The following is a 17934-nucleotide window of genomic DNA, read 5'->3' as shown; positions in this document are numbered from 1 at the left end:
GAGACAGGTTAGAGGGTGAAACCAAGGTCTTATTCACAGGTTCCTTGCAAGCTACAGGTGACAAGCTGAAATGAATGAACATGCCCCACTGTGTGTCAATTTCATCATATCTATTCTGTGCCTCATCAAGCCATCACAAAGGCAAACTTGCTCTATGTTGTGGTTCTATTCCCTTTCACTTGTTCAGTATTCACAGATCTACGTGTTTGCCATATCCAATCATGCTCCGAAACCCAAACAGGATTACACTCTGTGAACCCACAGAGATAACAGCTCATGCTTTGCAGGGGCCCATTACATCCAGATGATAAAATCACACAAAAGTGCCAGGTGAAACCCATCAGACACACACACACACACACACACTTCTATTAACCTTTTTTCAAGTTAAAATCCCCATATACGTAATATCTCCAGCACAGGTTCTTGCCATTAATCTCTGTAAATCACTAATCATTATTTTTTTTATCTTCTTTAGTGCAAATAATAATGCTGTAGCTGCAGGTTTCCATGGTAAACAAAAATGTGTTTAGTAATTACTAAACTGTGACCTATGACCCCTGAAAAGGCCCCATATAGAAAGTTTAGATTAACAGCATTCCAAAGTAATGTATTCTTTCAATTCACTATTCTGTTCACAGCATTGCATTTCCCCAGTGATGGTTGTGCTTCATCACATTTTTTTCCCTCTTAATTTTGTTCTTTTTTAGGCAGACTTTGAATTTTCTTTTACAGTAATTCTGCAGCAGATTCTGTAGTCCAGGGGAGGCTCATGTCCAGGGAGTAGATCCTGCATCCACAAGTGGTAACAGAGAATCAGGCTGCTTTCATTCAAGGAAATGTCTGCCCCTGTTCTTTTTGTTCAGGAAGGGACAATCCACCACTAGAAAGTGATGATATACAGTAGCCGTGTCTGTGCGTGCTTGCATGGCCACTTTTATTGAACTGACTTTTTTTCTAATGCCTCTCCGCTCCTTCTTTACTTCCCCAGCATTAAATATGGCTAAAAATGGTGGCCTAAGACATGCTTCAGTGCTCGCACAGCCTTATCACTTATCCTGGAGTAAATTAAGCTCATTACAATCCATTAGTGAGCGTCTTAGGGTTCCCTGTAGGCTGATCTCTCATCTCAAACCTCAGTGTGAGGCTTGTAGCCTTCAAAAACATCATAAAGCCTGGTATTTGATATTGCTGTTGAGGGTGTGGAAGAATTGTCGCCAGACTGCCCAAAGCATCCTCTATTGACTGCTCGATGGATGATGAGAGTTACAAGCATATGGTTAACTCCCAAATTAACTCGTAAGAATTTGGAAACCCCACAGTGCTTCAACAGACATACATACTGCAGTCCCCTCTGATGTGTTGAAGATTTACATGTAAAACATGAGCATTTAGCTGTCCTTCACACATACCCTTATAATTGACTCAATTAGCAATTCTCACTGTCCCAATTCGCAAGCCCCGGGACTGGTGGGAAATATGTTCAAGTTATTCCATCTAAACCTTTGCCCGCCTACAAAGGCAGACTGCCTCAAAACTGCGAAGAAATTAGTCCCAGTGCTGCGATCAAACTACAGCTCAGCTGGAGAGAATAAGTGGAGATCCAACAGTCTTGTCATGTTCTTTTTCATACTCCCCTACCCTCCTCTTCTCTCATTCCATTTTAAAGTGCACCATGCCTGTAGCTGTCTAAAGCAATGCCTATTATCAAGTGCACCCCCTATCTCCATCTCCACTGTCAGTGTATTCATCACACAGCAGGCCTTATCCCCTGTTAACAGGGGTGTACAATTGGGGAAATGTGGCTCAAACTCTGTATCCCCGTTAAATAGCCTTGCATAGAGTAGCCTAGAGTTTTCGCCAAGAAGGTAGGCAAACTTGAACAATGTTGTAACAAAAGAAGACATGAGGAATAGAACAACTTTTAGATAACCAAAACAAACTAAAAAAGGAATACAATTGCTGAGAGAATTTGAAGTGTGTGATATTTGCATTAAAAAGACTAAATTACTTTAGCCTACAGGCAAGCCCAGTAAAACTGTTTTGAAAAAGAACCGGCCAAGTTATTCTGAGTAAAAAACAACGGGGGAATTTTTTCATAAATCATTCTCCAGCTGGGAAAATTCTGAGTCTGCAGTAATAAGTTACTGCTTTAATTCCCTTTCCTCAGCTACATTAGTTGCCTTTAGACCATGCATCAAAGCATTTGGCTTTTGTAAAGTAGCCATACCAAGAATGTCACATTGTCATCAACAATAGCAAATATCATCAAGTCGTGTAGAAGTGAACATGTAGTAGTAACATTACAAATGAAAAAAAATCATTGAGGTTGTAGTTGAGTTGTATGACGTAAAACAATTGTTTTTCAGCACTGCTTCGATTTAGGGCTGCAGCTATTGATTCTTTTTGTAATCGATTAATCTAGCACTTTATCGATTGATTAATCGATTAATCGGATAATGTTTTTTAAACAACCAAAACTAGGGGAAAAAAGCTACATTTTCGGAAGAAAGCAACATTTGTATTGCCTACATAGCAATGTAGGCAATACAAATGTTGCTTTCTTCATCTCTCAAAAAACTAAACATAATAAGTGCATTTAAGTGCCATATCACAGTTTTTAAAGATTTATTTTTTCAAATGATATCAGCCTCAAACTAAGGCATACATTAAAATACACAAACATTACATTAAGTTGTGCAACTTAACTTTCAGAACTACAAGTTTCAACCTGAGACTGATCTGTGTATATATAGGCCTATATGTAAATATTAGTTATACTCAACTTATTTTCATTTATATATTTGATTATGATGTCACACAGCTCTGTTACACTTATGCTATTAGATCGTTGATCAGCTGTTTCTCCGTAGAGAGAGCGCGAGAGAGAGAGCGAGAGAGAGAGCGAGAGAGAGAGAGAGAGAGAGATGCGCAACAATCAGCTGTTTTTCCGAAGGGATAGTCAACGCGTCAGCTCTTTAGATCAGATCGTGGTCACCACTACCTATTTTCTTGTCTTTGTTTTTGGTAGTTGTTGTGTTTGGTGTAGTTTCATCGTCCATACGACTGTTATTTACTTCGTGGAATGGATGATTAAGTTAGACTCCATGTTTTCTGTTGAGATGCTAAAGCACTGACGTCGTGCTATTATCGTGGTAAGTTAGTTTGATTTTGCAGTAGACATACTGTACAGAGTTTTAGTTTTAATTACGTTTGAACTGATTCCAAACTTTGGACACTTTCTGTCGTTTTCTCCAGCCTGTCTCTTCTCTTAGCCCCTCGCTATTTACCTATTTACGCTCTGGCACATAGACAGTGTCGCCAGCATTGACATATATAAAAGGTCGCCAGCAGCAGACTGAGCCGCGTCTGGTGTGCGACAGTAATAATACTCCATGCGGAAACACCGTCCATCAGCGCAGACTGATCTCATGAATTGGCGTATGTATGACACGCCAATTTATATTCCATTTTTGCGTGTTATGAAGACGCATAATCGCATTTTTGCGTGTATATCAACGCAAATCGTCCGCCATTGGCCTATATTGCGAGTCCATTTCCGCCGTAGCGAGTGGTATAAAGGAACGGGGGATTGGGTAAGGAGGTAGGTTGGGGTGGCGGACAGGTAAAACACAGGACTTTCACCTGTGATAGCCAGGTTCGCGCCTCGCGTGTGGCGATTTTTCGGCCGTTTTTTGCCGTTTTTTGTTTTTTATTTTTTGTTTTTAATAAGCCTTACCCAATGTTTCTTTCCTAAACCCAACCATTTGTTGTTGTCGTAAGCGTGTTTTAGTCGTTATTTTTCGTGTTTTTGTCACTGTTTTGTTACTAAAGCCTTTCCCTGTGTTCTTTTCCTAAACTCAACCATTTTTTTTTTTCTTGCCAGGCGTGTGACGTTGTTCTCGCGATAGTACGTGGCGAGGCCACGTGGTGGGTCTGTTTACATCAGCTGTTTCCAGCGTGTATCACACACGTGGATAGCTGAAAATGGCGTAAAATAACACGCCATTTGGCTTTATGAAAGTGGCGTATATATTTACGCAAAGTCACGATGCCATGTTGCATCAGCGATACAACGTTAGTAACATTGATTTAACGAAGCTTCGAGGCAAGTCATTTTGCATCGAGGATTTTTTGTAATCGAATTATTCGAGTTATTCGAGGAATCGTTTCAGCCCTACTTCGATTCCTTGCACACGCAAAAAAATAGAATCAGCACCATGGATAGAGACATAAATGAAGACTTGATTCAGCGGTTTCAGAACCATGGAGAGTGACAGAGAAGGTTTTTTTTAAAGGATAGTGTGGATCTTTTGAAGTAGGGTTGTATAAGGTAGCCTACTTATCCATGGTCAATATACAGTATTATAAAAGTAATTGTGTGCACATCCCACCTTCTGGCAGGTGCAGGACAAATGAAAATACTTAAAATGAAAAAAATGTAATGTCCGCAACACTGCTTAAACTCCCATATTTAATACAAATGCAACGTTTCGACCCTACTGGGTCTTCTTCAGACAAATGGTGAACACACTTGATGAAGGGATATATGTAGGGCTCACATTCAGCTGACACACCATCTGGCTTCAATTAGTCTGATTAGGTCTGAATGGCCCAAAAAAAGCCCCACCCATGACATTTTCATAGAGGGTTTCACCATATACATCTCCAAAGAGGGGGGGCCTTTTTAAAATACAATATATCCAAAAAGGTACATGATGTTACTATGCACAAAACTGAAGAAACAAAGGGAAAAGGGAAAAGAAAAAAATGGATAAAGGAAACACTTCCATATAAAGCTACCACAAACAATTTAAAGAATTAATAAACATTACCCCACACATTCATAAAATCTGCTGCATTAGTACTTACAGAAACAGACAATGTCTTACAACAATTTATATAAGAAACAAACAATATCTTACAACATTTTTTATAAGAATGGTTTTATATCAAATTCTTCATTAAGGCCATGAGGAGACATTGTGTTTAGATAATGAATCCAAAAGGTTTCCCGTTGGAGGAGCCTTTTATCCTGGTCTCCCCCTCTAGGAGGTTTGTTGACTCGCTCCACCCCTATATATCCGAGGGCGCTGACATTATGCCCTGCCTGTTTAAAATGAGCCGCTACAGGGCTGTGCTCATCCCCTGTTCTAATGGTGCTTCTGTGTTCACTGATTCTGGTCCGTATCGCTCTCGTTGTTTTACCCACATATGCTAAACCACATGGGCAGCGAATCAGATAAATAACATGTGTGGTGCTACATGTAATCGCACCGCAAATAGATATTAATTTACCTGTGTGTGGATGATTAAAACTTTTACATTTGTGCGTATACGAACACTGGGCACAACTACCACATTTATAGTTACCATCAGGCATACTAAGAAAGGAAGTTGTGGATTGCGGACATATGTCATTTTTGACTAAGCGATCTCTTAAATGAGGAGCACGCTTAAAGAGAAGCTTAGGTTTTTCTGGAAACATTTTCATTAGTCTAGGATCCGAATCGATGACGTGCCAATGTTTGTAGACAGATTTTCTGAATTCTGACACCAACGGGGAATATTTTACACAGCATAAGGGGGACTTATTAAGATCTTTAGGGCGCTTTTTTGATCGAAGACACTCCTCTTGTGTTGTCTGATCAAATCGTTTTTTGGCCGAATCAACCCAACCTTGTTTATAACCTCTATTGAGGAATCTTTTTGTCAAGTCTGCAGCCTGTGTTGAATAAGATGTATTGTCGCTACGTATTCGACACACACGGTGAAACTGACTGATCGGAAGACTTTTGACCAAAGGCCTGGGATGAAAACTATCCCCATGTAATATAGTGTTATGATCAGGAGGCTTACGAAACAAATCAGTTTTTATGGTCGTGCCATCTTTGTATATCTGAATATCCAGAAAACTGATGCAATGTTTATCATATTCCAAAGTAAATTTCAGATGTTCATTACAAGAGTTAAGATACTCATAGAAGCCCATTAATTCATCTTCTGTGCAGTCAGTAATCAGAAAAATATCATCAATAAACCGCTTGTAGAATAAGATCTTTGAGTAAAATGGATTACTCTGATGCAACACAAATCGATTTTCAAAGAGACCCATATATAAGCAGGCATAATTAGGAGCCATCTTACTTCCCATGGCAGTGCCTTTTTTTTGTATATAGAAGTCATCTTGAAAACAAAAAAAGTTGTTGGTCAAAAGTATATTAGCCAAGTCTAATATACAGTCAGTATACTGGGTTTTGGTTCAGCCTGATTTAAAGAGAGAGAATGCTGGAGTGCTTCCAGACCACCAGGGCTGGACTGGCCACCTGGCATACCGGGCATTTTCCCGGTGGGCCGACGCCGATAAATTGGCCGTTTTTTTGTTTGTTTTTTTGGCCGCACCGGCCCATAAAGAACTCACAGCGGCCCATTGGTTAATTTTCTTTATTGGCACTGGCCTGACCCAATCAAATCCAGGAACCCCCTTCCCCACTCCGGGCCGCAAATTTACGAATCCCACTATGGCCACGCCTCCCGGCCCTGAGACACAAGCTCTAATAGTTTTGCTGGAAGTTAAGCAACCACGTTAAAATGGACAAACGACCACCAAAGCGCAAGGGAGGTGCAGAGCGAGTGGGAGCGAGTGAGGAAAAGATGGAAGAGAGAGTAGATGACGATGTGGTAAGGAGTAGGCAAATTAACAGGGACTCTCAGGAAGGGAGGGTGTGTGTGTGTGTGTGTGTGTGTGTGTGTGTGTGTGTGTGTGTGTGTGTGTGTGTGTGTGTGTGTGTGTGTGTGTGTGTGTTGTTGTGTGTGTGTGTGCGTTTGTGTGCACCTCACGTCATAACAATAACAAGCACTTTGGCTGTAACGTTAAAGTTAGTGGCTATCTGGTTACCTAACTGCTAAGCTTACATTGAAAATGCTAGTGGAGCCTGTTGGGTAGCTGAAAAGTCTGTGTGATCTACAAAATCAGTGTTGATACAAGCATCAGTGTTCCTTGAATTGCTAAATTAGCTCTTTTCCAGGGCATATACTAATCTCAGCTTTATTGTAGCTTTTGGAAAGGGTTATGGTTATTGTATTTAGCAGACACTTTTGTCCAGAAAAATAGTAATAAAAACAATAATGACAATACAATATAAAATATCAATAATAAAAAAATAACAAAAATACCATAAATATACAAATCATAACTCTAAGAATGAATTCATTATTTAAGTGTAAGATCAACAGATAAGTCTTGAGACCCCTCTTGAAGGATCCAAAATGATCACATGAACGCAGAACACTAGGCAACATAGAATGCACGCATATTTTAAGAGGACTGTCTGCAGGGAACGTGTCTGACCAATCACGGTGGGTGTGGGCCACCTGGGCCAAAAATGCCAGGGCCAATTTTTTGTCCCAGTCCAGCCCTGCAGACCACCGTCATGTGGAATGTTTGTGTACAAACTCTGAACATCAAAAGTAGCTAACAGCAAGTTGTCAGAGGTAACATCAAAGATTTTCAATGAATTAATAAAATCAATAGAGTCACGTATATAAGAGGGAAGGGTGACCACTTCTGATTTAATGAAGTAGTCAACGTAGGCAGAGATATTTTCTGTTAGGCTACCAATCCCACTAACAATAGGTCTTCCCTTCAGAGGGATATCTAAACCCTTGTGTATTTTAGGGAGTGTGTAAATAACAGGGATCACTGGATGTTCAATCTTAAGAAACTCAAAGCTATTTTTGTCAAACTCATCATTGTTGAAGTGATATTCTAGTTGGGAATGTACCCGAATCTTCAACCTATTGGTAGGATCAGAGGTTAATTTCTCATAGAATGTTAAATCACTTAATTGTCTTTTTATTTCATTTTCATAATCCACTGCATTTTGCAAAACAACAGTACCCCCCTTATTAGTAGGCCTTACCACAATCCTATTATCCTTGCTCAAATCCATTACAGCTTCTCTTTCCTCTTTAGACAGATTATTGTACACTTTATATTCTTTTTTCTTTTTTAATAGACCCTTTACATCATTCTCAACTAAATGGCAATACGTATCAAGAGAGGCATTGCGGTACTTAGGAGGAATGAATGTGGACCTTTTCCTGAAACAACTATAGGCCAAGCCACTAGGGGCAGAAGTGGCAGGCCCTTGGACTTGGTCCAAAGGAGGATCACTCCTAGTTGCATTGTCTCTCATATCAGAATGAAAAAATTCCCTCAATCTTAAGTTTCGGAAAAACTTTTGGAAATCAATAATAGTCTCAAAGTCATTGGTGTGAGAAGTTGGAACAAAACTCAGTCCCTTACTTAAGGCTGACGTGCAAGCATCAGACAAAGTCTTTTCAGAAAGATTAATTACCGTACTCTCCTGCTGGTCTGGTTGCGGGACTGCCAACGTCCTTTTCCGCTGACTTCGGCATCGTTTTTGCTTGGGGGCCGGCCTCCTCTCCACCAGCGCCGTGGATTTTGGAGCCTTTTTTTGGGCCATTCAGACCTAATCAGACTAATTGAAGCCAGATGGTGTGTCAGCTGAATGTGAGCCCTACATATATCCCTTCATCAAGTGTGTTCACCACTTGCCTGAAGAAGACCCAGTAGGGTCGAAACGTTGCATTTGTATTAAATATGGGAGTTTAAGCAGTGTTGCGGACATTACATTCTTTTCATTTCAATATACAGTATTTCCTACAGTCGATGGTGGTCGGCACACCCCCGGTGGTTTGGAGAAGCAGACTGGAGTCCCGACACCCGACAATTTACTGCTGTGGACGGGGCCACGCAGCAAAACACTTATAGCCACCTTAAAAAAGGACCACTTAAATAAATCAATATCTGTTTAAGTTAAGTTATATTTAGAAGATTTTCACTGCTTCATCTTGTCTTCAAAAAACCCTTTACGATGGGGAACTTTAGCCGTAATATCGTTCTCTTGAAAGCCACCAGATTTGTTGAATTTTTTATTCTCTAACCCTTTTAAAACACCAAATTCACGCAATCATGAACAAACTAACCGATCGAGGCAGCGGTCGACCAGTAACTGTGTTCTGCGAGATAAAATTATTATTTGCGACTGGTGGTTTTGGAGAGAGCAAATAGGTACACAACAGCTTCAGTTCCCTGTTGGAGAGGGCTGTCTGACGGCAAGGAAAAGCGTTGAAAATATTTACTTAAACAGATATAGATTTTTAGGTGTCCTTTTTTTTTAAGGTGGTTAAAATGTGTTTTGCTGCGTGGCCCTGTCCGCTGTGGTACATTGCTGAGCATGTCTGCTTCTCCAAAGAGGGGCCGTGCTGACCACCATCTCCTGTAAATAATACACTGAATATGGATAAGTACCTCATAAAACCCCATTTCAAAAGATCTGAACTATCCCTTTACATTTTCAGCATCATAAGAAAAGCAGAATAAGCAGGCTGAATAGCATTCAAGAAATGAAACATACAATACATCTGCCCATTGCACATACTTTCTTTTATACTAAACAGCTATTCTGTATATATTTGTTTCTGTTTCTATTGTTTATTTCTTCATAATGTTTAATATGTTTGTTTGTGTTCGTATGCACCTATCACCAAGGCAAATTCCCTGTAGGGCAACTACTGTGGCAATAAACTCCTTTTCTGATTTCTGATTCTGAAGGAGTCTAGTATTACTAGCGGTGGAAGTGGTCACAAAGGTGATTGAAGTTGATTTTCTCTCTCAAATGTTGACCAAGAGCATAATGCAAAGCATACCTGTTGATGCCTCAGGACAAGTGAGGGTTAAAGATGCAGTAGGTAAGCCTTATAAAACTAACTTTCTGTCATATTTGCTGAAACTGACCCTATGTTCCAGTAGAACTACATGAAGCAGGTAAAAATAAAATAAAAAATGGGGGTCTAACTGCGTGTCAATCACTGCTCATGCACACGCATTCATTCTCCCTTGTGGGGGGAGGGGCTTAGGAGACAGTCTTGGGCTTTAGCGGAAAGGGGGGAGGGACTGAGAAGTTGTCGATGTGAACATTTTTTGCCCAAGTCCTGGATCTTCACAATCCTACCTACGGCACCTTGAATTCTGCTTCATGATGACAGTGCTCATCATTCCTTAAATGCCCAGAGCATCACAAATCTGATGTAATCAATGATGAATCAATGTAAATAAAGTGATTGAAAGCCTGTTCACAATTTTGTTGTTTTCAAGGCAGCTGGGAGTCAGGACTCATTGTTGTAAACAAGTAATTTGTTCATGGCTCCATAGCAGAGGCTAGGCAAGAAGCAAAGGCAACTATGCTCTTCCTTTTAACTTTTGAACAATTGGCTGTTGACTCAGTAAGTCAGTTTGTTAGTGGTGGTGTAATCTGTAGCTGCAAGCTAACTTTTACTGGTGGTTTCCCAGACAGTGTTTAAATTAGGCCAATACTAGGCCTTAATCTAGAATAGTTAATCACTGCTCAATAAATGGCTTTCTGAAACACAGACTAATTAGAGATTAAGAACACCTGGACTATGAAGTCTTGTACTAAAGTAAACAAGATTAATTTAAAACCACCTGTGCCAGTCTGAATTAGCTGGACTGAGGTTGCCTATAAAACATGGAATGGACCAAGAAACACCTAAAAAATAAGGAACTGGAGAAGGAAATTCAAGGAAAGCAATGGCAGCAGAAAAGAGACTGCGATCAAAAAACTTTAGTGAGCATGAGAAAAGTCTTTTAAAGACAATAGTATCAAGACACCCGGTCATTGAAGACAAACAGCACACATCTGCTGTGGAATCAAAGAAAAGGAATGCATGGAAATCCATCTGTAATTAATTTAATGCAAATGAACAAACATCCACAAGAACAATACAACAGCTTCAGGTAAGGATTGTCAATTTCTATTACCTTGATAGCTGTGTTTTATTACTGTTCTGTGATATCAATGGATTGACACTACAGTATTATATTCGGTACAGGTTTTGTGGAAGAATATAAAAATCAACCTAAAAAAAACTGCTGCAGAAGCCCAAAGAGAGAGGTTGAAGACTGGTGGAGGACCTGCAAATAAAGATACTGATCAGTTGGATGACTTACTGACAGGAATAATGGAGAACCAGCAACCTTTGGAGAACATACCAGATGATGACCATCTAGACAGTTCAGATGAGGGATCACACACATACTACAATGGGTATATTTTTGGCATTTTGTACTCTCCTTTCAAACTTTCCTTTCTTTGTTTCATTCTTTCATTTGATGTGGAACATTTCTCGTTTAATGTGCATTTATTTGATTATATATGAACTGTTCTTTCTTTCAAGGAGAAAGTCAAAGGGACATAACTGAAGCGCTGCAAGGTAATTTACCCTCCACATCCTCAGAAACTAGGGTGGCAGTGTCTGCCAGTACCGGTCATCAAAACAAAAGAGTCACAATCCACGAAAAGCTGGCCATTGAATTTCATGAACACAAGTTGAAGTACCTTAAGGAGGAGCATGAAATGAAAATGAAGATCCTCCAAGTAGAACTGGAAATGAAGATGAAGGAGAGAGAGATGCAACTGTCTCAAATATCTCAACAATGAATATGGAATAAAATTGTTTATTAAATCATTTTTGATGTTTTTTAAAATACAGTCATTCGCTCATTACATGTGAAAATGTATCAGATCCCAGCAGAAGTGACAAGGCAATGTCAAAAGTGACACAATGCAAAAGCATCTCTGTAGGCAAGTCCTTCTGTGTGGTCGGTTGTAAATGGTGGTATATCTAGATTGTCATCCTCCTGTATCGGGGGATCTGGGCATCCATGCTGTTTCAGGTAGTTGTGAAGAATGGTTGTTGCAATGATAACGGTGCAGCATCTTCTTGGTTGGAATCTAAGTCTTTTCCGAAGGCACTGAAAGCGACTCTTCCAAACTCCAAACATGCGCTCTACTAGTCCCCTAGTGCATATGAGCCTGGTTGTAGCGCCTTTGCTCAGTAGTTGTTGGGTGCAAGTATGGTGTAAACAGAAAATTCTTCTGAGCCAAGTCACCAAGCAATATTCCCTTGTGATCTCCTCTTTCAAACTGAGAACACAGAGATGAGTTAAGGAAGATCCGGGAATCATGAGTTGCACCTTTCCAACGCACAACAATGTTTGAAAACTAACTGGGGAGTGCATACACCTTGGACATTTATAGAAAACCAGTTCTGGCGGTTCCTGTATTCCTCAACATCTGGAGAAGAGGGACGTTTTATGGGAATATGGCTTCCATCTATGCAGCCTATGACTCCTGGGAAGTTCCCATATTCATAGAATTATACCTTGTAGTTTGCCTGGGTCGCAGCATCAGGGAAGTTTATGTAATGTGTTCTCAATTCACAAATAGCCATGCATACTCTGTGAATGACTTTACATACTGTAGGTTCACTGACACCACATAAATCCCCAGTTTCTCTGTGAAAGGTGCCACATGCCAAAAATCGTAAAGTTATGAGCACCTGCAGACAAACTGCTACAGGCCGTCCTCTTTGGGTAACAGATGAAAGCCTTGGTTCCAAAAGTGAAATGAGATCCACAACATTTACTTTATGCATTCGAAAACGATCTCGAAAACTAATGTCATCAAAGCATTGCAATGGGTCACTTCTGTTAGGAAGAACTTGCCTAGCTGGTGGTATTCGTTGTTCTTCATTGACATACTCCAAGTAATCCATGTGTCTTCTTTAACAAACAACTTGTAATCTGAAGTTAAACCTGCCTCCTGGGTGGTTTAATTTAAGCCTCAATTTAGTCCTGAAGTATCTCTGATCTTCCTTCAGGAAATCAGCTTAGTTTATCCAGTACTAGGCCAAGTCTAGGACTATTTTACAACATGACCAAGAAAGCAGATTTCTGTTAGTCTGCGTTAAAAGGCCTTTTCAGTCTAGGACTAGCCTTAATCTCTGTCTGGGAAACCGCCCCATAGAGTACACTAAAACTGTGACTTGTGAATGTTTCCAAAAGCCAAATAGGCAGTCAGCGATGAGTAATGTTGCTCTAAAGCTGACAAATTAACCCTTTGCATTCATCCACCTAAGTTCATTATTTTGTTTATTCCACAGACTTTTTACTTTTTTATATAATAATTTAGTCCGTTTGACCTCCCCTAAACAGTTGTGTATTATAATCATAAAATGTAATCACATTCAACCCAGGGCACCATGGTAAGGAATCGGGAAGATCACATCTCTATGCCATATCATGAATGGATAACACAAATACATATATACATATCAGTTATGTTGTTTGGAAAAAGGATGGGTAAAATTCAGTCATCATGTCAGGGATGCATATTTCTGTATTTGTTCACATAATGAAGACCATCCAAGTAACTTGTTCTCAACATTATCTGTCATCTTACTGCTGACAACTCTAAACTTAGAAAAACTATATGATGTATTTGCCACCTTTTGCGAACACAAGATACATAACATTAAGTTGAAAATAGAGTATGCAAAATGAACATGTACTCACATATCTACATTCAGTGCCATTGATGCTGACAGGGTCTATATTTAAAAAACAAATGGCTCTGTAAATCCTTTTTTGGTCACTTGTATTATACACAAGCATAAGAATTTACTAAAAGAAACATATGCCTCATCAAGCTGATTTATCAAGCATTTGAGTGAGACACATTTACGACAATAGTAAAAGAAAATGACTAAAACATATTTCCATAATTCTTTTTTATGATTGGCATATTAAGCCTCTTTATTATCTTTTAATGTTGCTCCTTTTGAGAAGTCAATAGTGCTTTAATGATTCATGTCTGGTCATATCAAGGAGCTGTATGGTCTGCACAGAAAGTCAATGTGCCTTGCATGGCTGGCTTTGTAGCAATGCTGCTGAATGTGAATAAGCTCAAATCAAAGGTTATAAACATGCATCACCATGGCTCCTTATCTCTCAACAGGGAATAGCTTAACCCTCAGATGAAACATTGCTATTATGTATCAGGATCTGGGAACAACATGATGTAAGCCCCATAGTCACAGTCCTTTCAGACCATATGTCACTCCTCTTGTTTCTTATTCGGCTATCTCATTAATATGCCACTGGCAATGTTTTCAAAAAGTAATATAGTCTCTTATCACACTCTTGAACCAATCTGTGAACCACTTCTATTTATTTATTTGTTACAGACAGCCGGTCAGTCCTGCATGTTTTTACTTTCACTTGCAACTAATACATAAAGTCTTACTGTTGTTTCTGTCCTAGAGTCACTGTGAGAGAGAGAAAACACACGATTCCAGCATTAAGACTATTACATACCATGACCGAATAAGTTTATAACCAGCTGTGATTAATACAGGTTCATTAGAAAATAATATGTTGACACTTTTTCATTAGATCACCCTGATGTCATCATTGTTATCTAATGTTGGGCTAAAGACTTAAAATCTTTGACAGAAAACCTGCGTTACAAACTGGAGGCAAAGAGTTTGAAAAATGAAAGCATTTAACCTGGAAGGACAGCCTAATGAAAGACACCTATTCAATTGCATTATGCGAAGTCTATCCATTGTGTTGGAGCTTGATCCATACTAGGGATTAAAAGTCAGGATATCTTGCATGCCTCTGCTGCTTTAAATGTTGAAATTTATTTTTTTAATCTGTTTCTCACAAGTCATAACTTTCTAGAAATGTGATAGTCTTTAAATATCCCCTTTTCAAGATAAACTTGGGCACCTGGTTAGCTCACCTGGTAGAGCGGGCACCCATATATAGAGGTTGACTCCTTGATGCAGCGGCCGTGGGTTCGATTCCAAGCTGTGGCCCTTTGCTGCATGTCTTAACCCCTCTCTCCTCACTTTCAAGTCTAAGCTGTCATATAAATAAAGGCTAAAAAAATAAAAAACATTTAGCAAAACTTTTATTTTGATGGATGGCATTGAGAAATAACATTCGTATTGAAATGGGTCATCAGGAAGTCACACTAGTAGGTCTTAGTTATTATATACTGTGGTTAGTTAGCTGTATGCATATGCTTTAATTTACATGTTGCAAGGAAATGAAGAACAAGGGAACGTCATTTTGCATGCTGCGGTTATCCTTCTCCTTTTTGTTTATCCACCAATGATCTGAAGCTCGTGATAATAATAGGTATAAACATCAGGAAGCAAAAACAATGGGGGCAGTTGACTGCAGGTTTTTAATTAGATTCCATTTGCCAAGTAATTGCATCAGGAATGCTCATAATGAACTCTAATTACTTGTGGAGGTCTAAATGAGAAAATCAGTGGCGGGCAGTGGTGGGTAAGGGAGAGTTCATGCATTCCGCAGGTGACTCTCCTTGGGGAAATTTGTGTGACAAATGACTCAATGTTCATGTTCACTTATCCATACTCTAACAGGAACAGGAAGCACAACCACCGTTTGAAGCCATGTAGCATTGTTCTGTTATGTCACCTGTATATATCAGCTGTCTTTTCTGCTATTTTGCATGGATGTCATTTGTTTGGAATGGTAATTCGCAGCATTATATTGTTTGCTGCCTTCATATAGTGTCAAAGATTGTATTCCTTCCTTTTGGATCTCTCTCTCTGCCTATATCCTGAGGCTAAATTACCTGCAGTGTTCCCAGGTTGGCCAGCTCCTTCCATCTCCTCAGGCTCTGTGTATTGGTGTACTTTCAGCCTTGTTATGCTGTCAAAACAGGAGATTAGTCATTCAATCAGGCTGAAGAGGAGTCATTCAGCAGATAAGGCATGTGCTGAAGGACCTCCTTCTCCACACCACTCCATATGTCGGCTGAGATTGGCTCCCTGCTTATCGGCGCAGGACATTTGCATCTTTCCCCCGTCTCTTTATCTCCTTGCACCCACTCCCTCAAACTCGCCCTATCTCTCAGTTCCTTTCTGAACTATCAGAATTACATACTTATTTTCCTTCACTCTCTAACTGCTTCTCATTCTGCTCTCATCCAGCTATCTTCAACAAATGCACTGTCAAATTCTGCTTTTATCTAGCATTAGGGGTTGGAAATATAAATGTATTTTCTCTTCTCTTTATTTGCTATCAGTACAGTCAATTATCAGCTTTATATTCAGACAGACAGTCTAAAGACATAAGAGTGAAATTGTTGAGCCTGCAGCCATTCTTGGCCCCCCAACTGTGTATCATAAGCAGCCATTTTTTCCTAAGTGACTGCACAGCATGCTTCGGTTATGCATGAGTAGACCGACAATTCAAGTGACAGAAAATACATGTGCAACTTGTGTGGAAACCGCAGAAAATAAGTTGAGGCATTTTAAAAATGGCAGCCTCCTCAATTGACAGCAGATATCCCAATAGCCCAAAACCCATTGGAGATTAACTGCAACCCCCCCACCAAGACGAAAATCAGAAAAGCCATTAAGGCCTTGAAAGGAGGGAAAGCAGAGGGACCGGACGGGATTCCAGCGGAAGCTCTTAAGGCCGACACTGAAACCTCCACCAACATGCTCCACCACCTCATGAAAACCATCTGGGAGGAAGAAAATGTCCGATCTGACTGGAGAGATGGCCACATCGTGAACATTCCCAAGAAAGGAGACCTCCTGCAGTGCAAAAACTACAGAGGAATAATGCTCCTTTCAACACCTGGGAAGGTGCTCAACCATATCCTGCTCGGGAGGCTCCAGAAGGGGGTCGAGGAGAAACTTAGGGAATCCATCGAATGGAACTCGCCTGTCTATGTGAATTTCATAGATTTCGAAAAAAGCCTTTGACAGTGTGGATAGGGAAAGGCTGTGGAAACTGATTGCTCATTATGGGATCCCAGCAAAGATCATCAACATCATTAGGAGCCTCTACCATGGGACGAGATGTCAAGTCCTCCATGAAGGATGTATATCGGAGGCATTTGAGGTCTTGACTGGTGTGCGGCAAGGGTGCCTGCTCTCACCCTTTCTTTTCCTCCTCTGCATAGACTGGGTGATGAAAGAAACAATCAACAATAGACGAACCGCCATACAGTGGAGCTTGACCGAGCAGCTTGAAGATCTCGATTTCGCAGATGATCTGGAACTACTGGCTCACACACATCAACAGATGCAGGAAAAATCTGGAAAACTGGATGAAACAGCTGCTCTGCTCGGTCTCAAAATAAACTCATCAAAAACTAAAGTATTGCGTATCAACAGCAAGAACAATACACCCATAACCATGGATCAAAATGCACTAGAGGATGTAAACAGCTTCACATACCTTGGTAGTATCATTTCAAGGGAAGGTGGCACGAAGGACGATGTCCAAGCCAGGATCGGAAAAGCAAGGACAACATTCAACATGCTAAACAATATCTGGAAGGCAAAAAACTTGTCACTCAAGACCAAACTGCAAATCTTCAACTCAAACGTAAAGACCACTCTACTCTATGGCTCAAAAACCTGGAGAATTACCACCACCATACTCAATAAGCTGCAGACCTTCACCAACCGATGCCTCAGACGCCTCCTAGGAATATACTGGCCTAACACCATCTTTAACGCCAACCTGTGGGAACTCACCAAACAAGACCCAATAGAAATGCAAATCCGGAGGAGGAAATGGAAGTGGATAGGGCACACACTCAGGAGAAAGAAATCAATCACTAAACAGGCGCTGACGTGGAACCCACAGGGCAGGAGGAAGAGAGGCAGACCGAGAACCACCTGGAGAAGAACCACAGAACAGGAGATGAAGAAAGAAGGGCTGACGTGGCAACATCTGGAGCGGAGGGCCCAAGATCGGAGAGGATGGAAGAGCTTCGTCGATGGCCTATGTTCCTATGGGAATCTAAAGGCTTAAGTAAGTAAGTATTTTAAAAATGTATTGCTTATCAAATCTAATTATAATAACATATTTATAATAATTAACCCTTGTGTGGTCCTTCGGGTCCCAGTGACCCGAAGGACCACACAAGGATTATGTACTTCCGTTTACTTTGTTGAGAATTGCTCTCTAAACCCTGTTTCTTGTAA

The 17934-nt window shown here is 40.3% G+C and overlaps 1 long non-coding RNA gene across 1 annotated transcript; it reads left to right on the top strand.

Moving 5' to 3' along the window:
• Nucleotides 1–10713: 10713 nt before the first annotated feature.
• LOC120545931 lies at nt 10714–11521 on the top strand. Its single transcript, XR_005636758.1, has 3 exons — nt 10714–10843; nt 10939–11153; nt 11284–11521. It is a non-coding gene; the product is annotated as an uncharacterized LOC120545931 (long non-coding RNA).
• The last annotated feature ends 6413 nt before the right edge of the window (nt 11522–17934 follow it).

Source organism: Perca fluviatilis, chromosome 17 (genome assembly GCF_010015445.1).
Source record: "Perca fluviatilis chromosome 17, GENO_Pfluv_1.0, whole genome shotgun sequence".
Lineage (NCBI taxonomy): Eukaryota > Metazoa > Chordata > Actinopteri > Perciformes > Percidae > Perca > Perca fluviatilis.
This window is presented reverse-complemented; position numbering and strand designations above follow the sequence as displayed.